This window comes from Wyeomyia smithii, chromosome 1 (genome assembly GCF_029784165.1).
Source record: "Wyeomyia smithii strain HCP4-BCI-WySm-NY-G18 chromosome 1, ASM2978416v1, whole genome shotgun sequence".
NCBI lineage: Eukaryota > Metazoa > Arthropoda > Insecta > Diptera > Culicidae > Wyeomyia > Wyeomyia smithii.
In genome coordinates, this window is record NC_073694.1 from 50123610 (window position 1) to 50136683 (window position 13074).

The 13074-nt window shown below is 36.4% G+C and overlaps 1 protein-coding gene across 5 annotated transcripts in view; it reads left to right on the top strand.

Annotated features, from left to right (window-relative positions):
- Window positions 1–347: 347 nt before the first annotated feature.
- Window positions 348–13074, top strand: part of LOC129717863 (uncharacterized) — a 123257-nt gene continuing 110530 nt past the window's right edge. Inside the window, exon 1 of one of the 5 annotated variants that reach the window (XR_008726766.1) lies at window positions 348–520. The gene's annotated coding sequence lies outside the window, so the exon portion shown is untranslated. The other 4 variants (XR_008726767.1, XR_008726765.1, XM_055668094.1 and 1 more) reach the window with 4 other exon arrangements.

The window sequence follows — 13074 nt, forward strand, 5'->3', positions numbered from 1 at the left end:
ACACAGCAAGGTTCCGCGTAGGCCACTTCTACTGTTGGCGGCGCCGCGGTGAGTGTTCCGTGGTCCAAGAGAAACTTCACTCCACCAAAATCCGCGCACACACACACATACGCTACCGTAAGTTGGTGGCACATTGAAGCCTGTACACGTGCCATCCATCAAGTGCGAATTGGCTCGCACCGATATCGCGCTGGGAACTCATTCTCCACAAGACGGCTTCGAGCCTGCAGCGCAGGCAGCTGATGCTGCCACCAGAGCATCCACCCCTTCTTCTCGGCAGCATGAGTGCCTCGGTGACGGTGGTGCTCGCGGAACCTGACGCCCGGTCACTTGACCGCAGTCGCATTCGTGTCCGTTGCCGTAATCACGCGCGCTCGCTCGCTCGCAGGTAGACACACACTACACCGGGTGCAGGTGCATCAAACGTCGCGCTCAGGGAGGTGAAGCCGCAGGTTGTCGACATTCCGGTTTTGATGTTCGATCCCGTTCGCGTTCGCGATTGTCAAGTGCTTACTGCTAGGTTGGTTTGTATGTTTTATAGCTAAACTAATTTCGCTCGGAAGATAAAGTTTACTTACACCTATCATCGGACGGAACCGGTGAAACGCCCTTGGAGCTGCTGCGTGTTTTATTTATTATCGCTCCGTTCTTTATCGGGGACATGTTACGGTGAAGAAGATTGATGGTCAGTCTGGAAAAAAGAGGAACAAGAAGATTAATTACCTAGTGTTGCTGCTGCTGTTATTGCTGGTTGCCGAAAACAGAACACGTTCTGCTTGTATGGGTTTTCGCTTTAATGAAGAACCAAATCAATGGAAAGGGGGGTCCCTTGATACTGTTGAGTGGCTTTGGCCGTGGGTAGTGCAAAATTTCGGTCAGTTGTCGGAAGCAGTGAGATGAGGTGAAACTATACGAGTGATATCGGGTGTGTTGAAGAAAGTCTTTCCTTGTGATTATCTACAGCTACTGACCAGCGAGCCGAAAAGGTGGACGCAGATAGCGGGCGAATGTGAAACTCGTAACGATTCGAAAGAGTCAATTAATTTTGGGGGAAAAAATTTGGGTTTTTTTTCGTTTCTTGGTTATCGAGGTGCTCGGAACGGTTTCTCGCCAGAAAATCGTGGCACGAGTCGCAGTCGGATGAAGGTCAGCTAGTGAAGTGAAGTGCTCGGTCGATATCGTATCGTAACGACATTTCGCGTGTTGATAAAACGAAAAAGTGCTGAGGAATTTGGACAAGCTGTTTGGTACGTGCGAGCGTGTCTTGTTGGCGGAAAGTTGAATGGGTTAGATTGCGCAACACAGCAACAAAAAGAGTGTGAGTGGGAGAGGGAGAGGGAGAGGTACCGTCAGCAGCAGCAACGGCAGCAGCAGAGGCAGTGCTATTAGTGGGCTAGTTTCGGTTGTGGAATGCGTGGAATCGAACGTGAGACACTTGGGGCGAAAGATCAAGGACTCCAACGGATTGAATGACTGACTGACTGACTGACTGACCACTTGGCAGTTAGGGAGTGCAAGCCCACTTGAACTTCAGAGTCGCTGTTAATACTCGACAATTGAAGGGTACATTAGCCATTCCAATCGTCGTACAAAAAACGAGTGGTTTCGATCAATCAGGTTGGATGTGGGAGAGTACAACAATTAATAACAGTGCTCGGAGTGCCTTTAACAGTATATTGAAGATCTTGTGCGATTTGCCACAGAATGGTTCAGTGCTAGTGATTATGCAATGGGCAATTGTTTGTAAACAGTTTGTGCTGAAGAGAACATAACAGAACGCCACAATTTTAGTTCTCACGTTGGGAAAGAAGATTCATTAGAATGAGAAAAAAAATTAGTGTATTCGCAAAGAATTTTCTGAGTGGAGTTAGCAGCGAACTCTGTGTGAAAATGTGATACTCTTCATTGTGGTTCTGGAATTACCTTTGCTTGCCTCATAGCATCGTGATAGGCATAAAAAGAAAAATTGCTTTTGAGCGGAGAGTTAGAAATTGTTAAGTAGTTGAAAATTTGTGGTAAAACTTTAACTATAAATAGATCTAATCAAAATATATGGCAATGTGCCAGGTCATGAAGTGCGAGCATTGTAGAATTCTATAAGCGAGAGCTTTTAGTCAGAAGTGTGAATAAAATTACTCACTAAACATAATGTTATGCTCCAAAAGAAGGTAACAAAAGAGGTATAGAATAAACGTAAACAAGCGTTTTTTTAACTTTTCTACAGTTGAGTTAGAAACTGAGAACCAAATATCGAAGCTTTACCAACAGAGCATAAATCTGAAAATTCATCAAACAGAACAAAAATAGCTTTCGCAACTTGAAAACAAAATAGTCTGGGAAAAAAATTATAAAACTGATCAGAGTGCAAAACCAAAAGATAGCGAAACCATGAAAACTGTCCCTAGGGTGATGAAATTTTTTTTAAAAACTTATTTGATTTTTTTCTTTCATACATACTTGAATAATCATTTTTAGGTTGGTCTCTTTTTTGTTGTTGATTGAGTAACGTCCGGGGAAATAAACCATAGATCGCACATCCTTGCAACTTTGCGAAAAATCGACAAAAAATGTTGTTTGCATTAGCTCTTCGGATTCGCAATTTGGAAAAAAACTCTTTCTCTTTTCAATGTTTCTCTAACGTGATATTCTAATGGCATTTTTTTTTTCAAATTGTTTAGACTTTTTTGCTGGAATTTATACAGTACTATTATTCAAAGATTTTGATATTTCTCTTTAAATGATGGCAATTAACAATTTAGTTTCACGATAGTTTTTTGTTCTCTATGTAATCGTTTTAGTTTTTTTCGAATTGCTGAGAATATTTATCCTCGGATTTATATATTACCTTTGATTTCGCGATGTACAGTTTATGAGTAATAAAATAGCCTAACTCCGAGATTTAATATTAATTTAGGCTCGTTAACATGGAGCCCTGTTAACGAGCCTAAATCGTCTCGAAAGCCATTGTTAATCTCTGGGTTTTCTGTTCCAAATCGATAATAGTTGAATTATATGGTAATTGAATGAAAAAAAAAAACAAGAACAGAAATGGCCAAAAATACATAAAAGAAAAAAATAGTACAGGAGATGAACATTCGATTTTATTTGTTTAGAAAAAATCATCATTAATTTGAAAATTAAATTCTAAACTTATCGTTTTCATTTAACCGATCTCTTATTTTAATAATATGTATCTCTTTCATTTAACCCTCTAGTGCCCAAGTTAACTTCTAGACGGGCTTCGGTAAAATCAATATGAACCATTATAAACACTTTTTAAGCATTAATTGAAGATTTTCAGAACTTCGTCTGCAGCCCGCCAAATGGCGGCATTGGGCACTAGCAATAATTTGTCCAAAACGGTTAGTTCTTTGAACTAAATTGTACTATAATAGTTTGACAAAAATGATAAAACAAAAAAAAAGATATTTAAGAGTTTCTATATGAGACACGACCGCAAAGTGAACGTAGAATTACGACAGCTTGACTTATGTCAATGTATTTTTCGAAATTGGTTAGGGAATACATTCGATTCAAAATGACATTTGTGGTCGATTTGAGGCCTCTGAATATTATCCGTTCCGCAAATACTTAGATTAGATAATATTCGGCCTTTTTTTGTGTAAAAGACCACCAACATCTTGAATTTCAAAATGGAGTCTGGAGTTGATATCAAGTCATTGGATATCTTTATCACGAAAATATCCACATTACGTGGTATCTGGCCATTCTATGCCGTTTTCCAGGAACCGCAAGATGCGCTCATGGATTATATAATTGCGTCCGAAGTCGATCTCAGGTCTCTCGGCATCATCCCAATTCTGGAAGTACTCATTTTGAATAGTATTTCACCTTCTTAGGTTGTTCTCCAGAAACCAGATGTCTTGGAATTTAAAATCGACGGCCTCTGGAAATCATCCAGGTTTCAAAAATATTGGACGATTTTCGGCCTTGGTTTTCAACCCTGACTGATCGAAATCTGCGTTCAGAACAAAGTTATACATTTTTGAATAGTACAATAGTTATTTTCACAAAATCACAATTTTCCGTAGTTCGGTAGACGCGTGGCCAATTTCGCAATTGATTGTTACAAGAATAAAGAAAATCTGTTGAAAACTGACTCAACTGAATTTGGAATTGGACAATTCTGTGACGCTCTCGATGTTCCCAGTATTTCAATTTGCACCTATCCCCGAATGTTGCCGTAAGACGTAATTCTACGTCAATATACAAAATAATAAAGATAGTGAATATGACAAAAAACAACTAAAACGGCAAAATTGCATCGAACAAAAGCTCCCAAAAATTGCATAGAAACATAAATTAAAAATGATGTTGCATTTTTCATCATTTTTAAAGGTAAAGGTATCAAAAAATACAAATAATTTTAGAGCCAGAAAGATTTGTTTGTTCTGTGTCATGTCTTCGGGAAAGTTCTAGATAACAACTGTGTCTTTCCGAAGACATATACGCCATTTTTATTCAAATAATAAATCAGAAAAAATAAAATTTTTTGAGATTATTAAAAAGGTTTATTTTTTTTCCAAAATATTAATTTTTTATGAAGTTTGGCTAAACATTGATGGTGGTTTGTTTGTTGGCTAAACATTGATGGTTGTAAAATTTTCAAAATAAAACATTTTTTTAATCTGAGCCGAAATGGATTGTTTGATTGTGATGCCTTCAGCAAAGTTTTAGTCAGTGATTCTATTGCTCCAGAAAAACATATGCACTATGAGACAAAAAATCTCGGAAAAAATAATCATAAATTGTTATAAAGTGTTTTACAGATGCTTGTTCAAAATTAGAGAAATAAAAATTAATATGCTATGGTTTAAAAAAAAAGTTCCTCAATTTTTTGACGTAGGACTACGTCTTTGTTTTCTATACTAGAAAACACTTTGTGAAATTGAAAATGAAACTGGCAAATGTTGCGTCAGATTTCAAACGATTATAGCAAGCGAACGACTTAATGCATCTTAGTCATTGATATGTCGGTGGATAGATAAAATGTGTAACAATTGTTTGATATAATGTTCAACATTGTTGATTTACTGCTTAATAGTCGAAAAAGGTGAAAAGTTCCAAGGTCAAGCTTTCCCATACATTTCCCTCGTTATTGGCTTGCTTCCCGAGCACAGATAACAATAACATGGACGAAATAAACTCCACTGCCTACAAGTTTTGACTCAAAAAAAGTGTTTTGGTTTGTTTGTCTTTCTCCAAGCTGCGTGGCCACGCCCCAATGGCGAAAATCTACTCTGAACTCGATACAAAAGACTGCGTATAGAAAATTCAGCTTCAGTTTAGTTTGTTACACAATAGCCAGTGCAGTGCAGCTGTTAAAGGTACGCGACATTGAGAAACGAGAGCTGCATACGAGTCAACTTCCAGGCACTGCGGAACATGTTACCTTTATTTTGCATACGGCAGCAACAGTTACCATCGTACGCTGCAGAAACGAATATTAGCTGGCAGAGCTATTGGAGGGCACAGCGGAGAGCAAATTTTATTATGCGTGGTCAAGCAAAATATCCAATGCTACCGATGGTGCGATTATCAGCGTTCTGTAGCACGAATTTCTAACTGAAGATTATGGAATCGGTTCTTTTCAGAACTATAGATGCTTGAAGATAAAAGTTATGAGAATTTTCGCAACTACTACTAGTGTAAAATTTTCATGCATCGTTAGTTTTTCAATAACGACCATCAAAAATAAACGGTAGTGTTGCCTATGAACAGTTTAGCGCAGCATATTATATATATATATTTACTCCTACGTGACTATTTCATACAACCCCTAGGGCTATATGTTTGTAGTATTGTGTAAGGTATCGTATCATGATCCAAACAATTTAAAATATTTTCATGGCACATAATTTTTCTTCATTAAAATTACAAAAACAATAATCTAAAGCTAATCCGACGTGAATTCATTCAAATAAATCGTTTTCTCTGATCATAGAATTTGTGTCATGATCGGAACATCCATTTTATTTCAAATTCATTATAATTCAAGTATGGTTGAGGTAGACAATTTGAGTGTCTAAACTAATCTTAACATTCTGAAATGGGTACTCTCAAGGAAATTTTTTTTCTGACAAATTTTTTTTTCATGAATTTTACCTACGTGCAATCCATTATTATATCAAGCATAGGAGCAATTCCACCAAAATAAAACGGGCAACCAATTTAATCTACTATTTTCGATTTGGCTGAAACTTTGAAACACGGCTTATGTTTGAGAAGCTATTGTAAAATGCTATTCTGGGAAAGTATTGATGATTACAAATATATTCAGTGCCACAACGGTTTTTTTGATCGGTGTGACGTCTTTGGCAAAGTTGTAGACAATAATATTGTCTTTCCGAAAAAAATCTATACTTTAAGAATAAAATATTTATTTATTAAAACAAAAGTTCAAAGAAAAATCTAAAATTAATAATCTAAAAAAGCTCATTTTTTTTAAAATATAATTATTTTTCAAACTAACAAAATATTATCTAAACAATGTAATCGGTCTGATCATGAAGAAATCAAGAAAAAAAATATGATTTTTTGAAAAAAAAATTATTCATTTTTTTTTCGAGGGACATATTTTTTGGAAGGACCAATTTATTATCTACAACTTTGACGAAGACACTATGCCAATAATTCGAACCGTTTTGGCTGTAGAAATATTTTGATTTTCCAAAAGAGTACTCTATAAAATAAAATATTCTTACTAAATAAAAATATTCTTACAGTCCGGTTTGTTTAACTGGCATTGTTTTTTTGGCAAAGTTGTAGATAATAATTTTGTTCTTTCATAAAAAATGTACCCTGTGAAAAAAAATTTCAAAAATTCAAAATTTCATAACTTTTTTTCCTGATTTCTCCATGATTGGACCGGTTGCGTTGTTTAGGTAATCTTCTGTAGTTTTTATAAAAAAATTAGATTTTAAAAAAATAAGCTTTTTAGATAATTTATTTTTCTTTTAACTCTTTTTTAAAAATTGAATATTTTTTTTATGGTGTATATTTTTTCGTAAAGACAAAATTGTTATCTATAACTTTGCCGAAAACTTCACACCGATCAAACAAACCATTTTGGCACTAATCATCATCATCAATACCTTCCCAAAATAGCATTTTTTATTAGCTTCTCAAAAATGAGTTATGTTCCAAAAAATTAAATCAATAGCCCAAAATGACATCCTATAAGTTTCTATGCCTATAGAAACGTCTATCAAAAGTTTGAGCCAAATCAAAAATTAAAATTAAAAACACAGGAACATTTTTTGTGGAACTGCTCACAGACAGAATGAAGCAGTGAAGTCTTGGAAGTGAACTGTTACGATCATGACACGAAAGAGGTCTTCGAATAACACAATAGTTCCAACTTTAACGCAAATATTTGGCACATAAAGTGTTTCTACATGGGATTCGAATGTTTCAAAAGTATTTTACAGAGAAATATACTGAAATCTCTGAATATTTGAATCCACTACAACTGCTTACAAACAAGGCAAGGTCAAATTGTTTTCGAAAATGGATCATTTTTCAAAAATTTTCACTAACAGTAATACTTAAACAATCTTAATGATACTTTCTGAACAGCATAAGGAGAATTTGTTTGCTATTTTGCTGAATAATTGATATATTTTTCTATAAAATAGTGAAGAAACTTCGCATATGAAAAATCATAATCACGGTATTTTTCTGGACGTTTTTATTTTTTGATGGGTTAAATAATGAAAGAAACCGTTTTGACGAAATATTTGTTATCATCTATAGACACTCGAGCAAGCGGCAATACCAAAGATTGATTCACGTGAGCACAAAGCCCGGGACATCAAGTTTCGGGATTATCAGTTGCGCCGAAAGACCAATAATGATAAAAAATATTTCTAGTGTCAAAACGGTTTGTTTTATTGGTTTACTAACTTCGTTATAAATACTAATCTTGTCCTTCAAAAAAAAAAAATATATATACACTGTAAAACAATTTGGAAAAAAACCATTGTTCCTTTTTTAGATGTTACAACATTTTTAGTTTTTGTTTCTCCAAGTTCAAACGAACATCAACAGCTGACAATGTGTAATTTTTGTAAAAAATATCAGATCTTTAAAAAGGGAGTTTTTAATTTTTTTCCTTTCGCTGTATATTTTTTCTGGAATGACAAAAATACATTTTTCCTAACTAAATTTCTATTTTTAACAAAGGCTTTTACCCGTTAACACACAAGTTCATTAAGCAGACATTATGTGCAGTAGGGAAAGCGAAAATTGAGCGAACTGGCAATATGATAGAATTAATCATTTTGGTCGTTTTTATAAAAACTATCAAAAAAAAAAAAACAACAATGGCAAAAAAGAAGTGAAGAAAATATACATAAAATGGGACCAATGTTACTGACTAATAATAATTAATTTCGTCAATTTTTGGCTTCTGTCCATCCTCACGATTTCAATCACGAAACCCGAGATGCGATGGTGGTTTAACAAGCCAGTCGTCGTATGTTAGAGTTCCGGTTCGAAAGATACTGGTAGTGTCAATAGGATCGCAGCGCTAGCCATGCAACAGTTGGCGGCGAAGTTTGTGTATTTGAAAACAGAAGTTCAAGTTTTCAAGCGAAAACAAGAATAAGAAGCATCACGATTACGGAAATCCCCATTTTCAGTGGTATTTGACCATTTAAGGGTGTTTTCCTACAACCGAAAGTTACTATATTAAATTTCAAAAGATCATTTTGAATTCTGACTCTGGGCATCATTCTGACTCCTGAAATACCCATATTAGATGGTATTTGGTATTTTATACTGTTTTCCGAAACCGGCAGTCAGCATCTTGAATTTTAAAATGGCGTCTAGAGAAAACCTCTAAACTCTAGGCATTCTTGTGAATTTTGGAAATATTTATATTTGAAGGTCATTGACCTTGTTTTCAGTCTGATTGGTCAACATCTGTGTTCAAAGCAAGACTGTACATTTTTCAACAACAATAAAATCATGAAATCACAATTTTTCGTATTTTGGTGGACGCTTCACTAATTTACAAATGAATTACAGCAAGAATACAGAAAACCCGATCTTTTTTTGCGTTTCTTGGATTGAAAAACTGATTGAGATTATAGTTCGTGATGCTCTCGATGTTTCTGGTGTTTCAATTTGCATCCTTATCGCAGAATGTGGTCGTAAGACGTAATTCTACCCTAAAAAGCTAAAATAACAGAACTGACATATTAATCGCAATCGAGAATACAAGTCTCACACAAAATTATTGGAGCCTCCTGAAGCTTCCCAGAATCTGAAATACCAATATTGGTGAACAATTCAATATTTCCTTTAGATTTTTACAGCTGTCCAATAATCTGATTGGCGTCGAAAATATGCCTTTATACCTAGGCTGGCCGGATTTTCTTGGGATAAAAACGGGACAAATGGGTTCATAAAACGGGACACATGATAAAATAGATTTTTGAAAATTTTTACCAACCAAAGCATGCAATGAACTTACCCGATCCTGAAGAATGTGATTTTTTGCAATAAGTTTCTGAAATTTGTCACATGATGATCGAGTTTTTGACCAACAATTATCATATGGTTCAATCGCGACTTTTTCGTCAGTTCACGATAGGGGATGTCCTTCCAGTGGTGCGGTACTGTCAGGAAGGCACAAAACGTACTCAGTAATAATAAAAAAATCATATTGCAAATTGCAAATAAAAATTTTCATAATCAAAATAAATGAACGATGATTAAATTAATCATAAATTTATTTACCGTCATCTATTCTTCGTGAGCACATGTTAACTAATTTGCTAGGGTGCTGGCAGGAATCAAAACAATACAGTCTTAATATTAAAATAGTCAGCAAACCTTAATTGCTGTCGTGCACAAAGAAGATGACAAACAGAAAAAGTAAAGACTCGAATTAGCTGAGCGCTAAACATTATTTGTGATTCATCTATGTAACGGGTGCTAAAAAAATGAAGTATGAGAAGGCGATAATTTTCAAAGTGCTCGCGTTGAAAAAAACTAAGATAGCCAGTCCATTATGTTCACAATAATTTTGATTAATTGACACTTTAAACCTGGGTTGAGGGTGCGATATTACCATTAGATACGGAGTGATAATTGGCTGGAAATTGGGCACAAATATTTTGCAGCTGGAACAAGTGTCAGGAATTGCTTGTATGCTTGGCTGTTTTTTATCATCGGAGCGCTTTGAGTATATGAATTTGTTAGGGTGAGGGTTTGAGTTAATCATTTAGATCACTTAGCGCCTTGATAAACTAAGCTCTTTTTAAACCACAAACGTTTTTTTTTAATTCTGCGCACTGCCTCTTTTTATCAATAGAAATATTTTTGAATTTTCTTCTAATATTGCGCTGATTTCTGTCTGTCTTTACCTGCAATGGTCGGATAATTTAGACAGCGTTCTGAAAACTAAGCAATAAATTTCAATTATTTTAACTGTTGAAACTCATTTACCCTAGATTACATCAGTTTCAAATTATGTATCCTAATTCATTCTAGGCATAACTTCCTTCGATATATTACTATCTTGCAATTTATATCAATTTCCAGTGACGAGCACCATCTCGGTTTCATACCAATACGCTAATTAACGAAACTTCCAGCGCCAGTAAAAATTCAGAACGGTAATCACTAGCTCGCTATATATTTTTTTCATCTTTTTTACTGACTTTCTAAAGGTGCTGTTCATTATGCTTGACTTTGGAGGTTACTAACGACTGAGGAATATTTACTGTTGAAATGCGATGTCATTGTTAGTGGTAATTGTTTGAGGTTTCATATCCCAGTCAACATAGATACTTATTAGCTAAATAATTCAGTCGTTCGTTATCGTAGGCTGAAAGTTTTTCTTATCATTTTAGATAAATTTAAGGATGACACCCCGTTAGGCATATAGACGCGAGGCATACGGACGCGAGGCATAGTACGCTAGGCATAATGGACGGCAGGCATACGGACACGAGGCATATGGACGCGAGGCCGAATAGACGCAAGGCCGAATGGATGCGAGGCCGAATGGACGCGAGGCCGAATGGACGCGAGGCCGAATGGATACAAGGCTGAAAGGACACAAGGCCAAGGGGAAGTGATGTGGAATATGTTATTATCGTCATCATCTACACAGCATTCGATAACATGTATTTCGCTTCAAAGTGTCATTTAGAAAGCAATACACTCGCGGCCTTCGGCCGACTCGCTGTTCGAGCGAATGCTGTCCTTACTCGCTACCGCTCGTTCGGACTTAACTAAGGGAAGAAAACTCTGTTTGAGTAGACCTAGCAAACCAGTAAATCAGTCGTTTGGGTGCCAGAGGCCGCCGCTTCCGACGGCGGGTCGGCGGCCGGCTCGGACTGCGGAAACCACGGCGGCTTAGTGCCGCCTCGTTTCCTTGCCCTCGATTATGCGTCTTCGCCGCATGATTTCAAGAAAGGTATTATACCCAACTTAAACTTTGTAGGAATATAATAACACCTGAACTACATTATTGGATCTCATGCGATCGTACAACATCGCATTCGGCCTCGCGTCCATTCGGCCTCGCGTCCGTTATGCCTTTTGGCAGTATGCCTCGTATCCATTATGCCTCGCATCCATTATGCCTCGCGTCTGTATGCCTAGCATACTATGCCTAACATCCATATGCCTAGCGTCCATATGCCTCGTGTCCCGTCCCCAAACTTAAGACCTCCCCATGACTTTAACTGTTTCGAAAAAGTTTCAATTTTCAATCAATCAGCTAGAGGTACTATGTCGTCCCCTTTGCTAAAATGAAATGACCACTCCCTGTTTCGAACGGGTGAACTTCACTTCGCTTCCAATCAATCAATTAATTAATCCAATTTTCAATCATTACAGCTTGATTGGGAGCCCGAATAGTAGAAAGCAAAACAGGAAAAAAAAAAAACAATCACAACTAGTGCAACTGACTAACTAGCTCGTGTTTAGCATAGAGCGGAAAAAAGTGAAAATCTCCATTTGGATTTCAAGTTGAAGTATTGACCATCTCACCTGCCGTGAGTGCCGTAGAATGGACCAACAAGGAAGCAATCTAGTGGTGTTGATCTTGGCCAATTAAGAGGTGTTCGGCGGAGGTCGTCTCACATCTCTCGGTTCGGCCACTGCACTTTTTGTTCGTTTGTTTTTGCTTTTTTTTTCGTTATGCCAATGTATTCAATTGTGACTCTACTTAGGAAAAAAACAAACGCCAGCGAGAGGAAGAAAAGCAGCACAAAAAAAAAACAAATAACATTCAGCGCTCAAGTGAGTGAGAAGCGGATTACCCCGCGATATTAGCCAGCAACAGAAAAGAAAATCGAATCAGCATAAATTTGCGGCACGGCTTTCCTACAGCCGGTCGGTCGATCAATCGTCGCTGATTCGTACAAAAGTTGTACACACAACTACAGCTGTAAGTTTCCCTACTTGTGGTCAGCTGGTGTGTTGTTTTTGTGTGAAGAGAGCAACAAAAAAAAAACGCATGAAGGTGTTTTCTTGTAATCTTCATCAACATCATCATTGTAGTGTAGGGTGATGCACCATGAGTGGGCCAATTTTTCGCATGCGAGATATCTGCTTTGTTTAAAGTAAAGTTTATTCGAATATTGACCTGTACCTTTGAATATTTTTTCTGAAATTATTTAAATAGTTTCGTTATGAACATCATAATTATTAATAAGTTTTAAAAAAGATCCATTTCCCAACACTATTCGCTTGTTTCCAAACAACATTTTCTTAGCAATTTGTCATTAACATTTGAATTATGGATAGGATTTTCGAGCGCTTTAATATTGATATTAACACTGGTCGACGAAATGAAAAAGAAGTGCATTCCAAAATCTCAAACCGGAAAAAAATTAAACATCATAGCTATTCAACCATTCCTATGAACTTTGGTGCTCCTAGCCATTACCAAAACGCGTCAACTAAATACTTTATAATAGTGTTGCACCGAATAATAGGGCTGGGAAAAAGTTGTTTTTTTTTTTGTGTGGAAAGTACCGAATTTTCAGTTTACAGAATAATGGTTTGAATTTGAGCTTGTCAAGGACGATT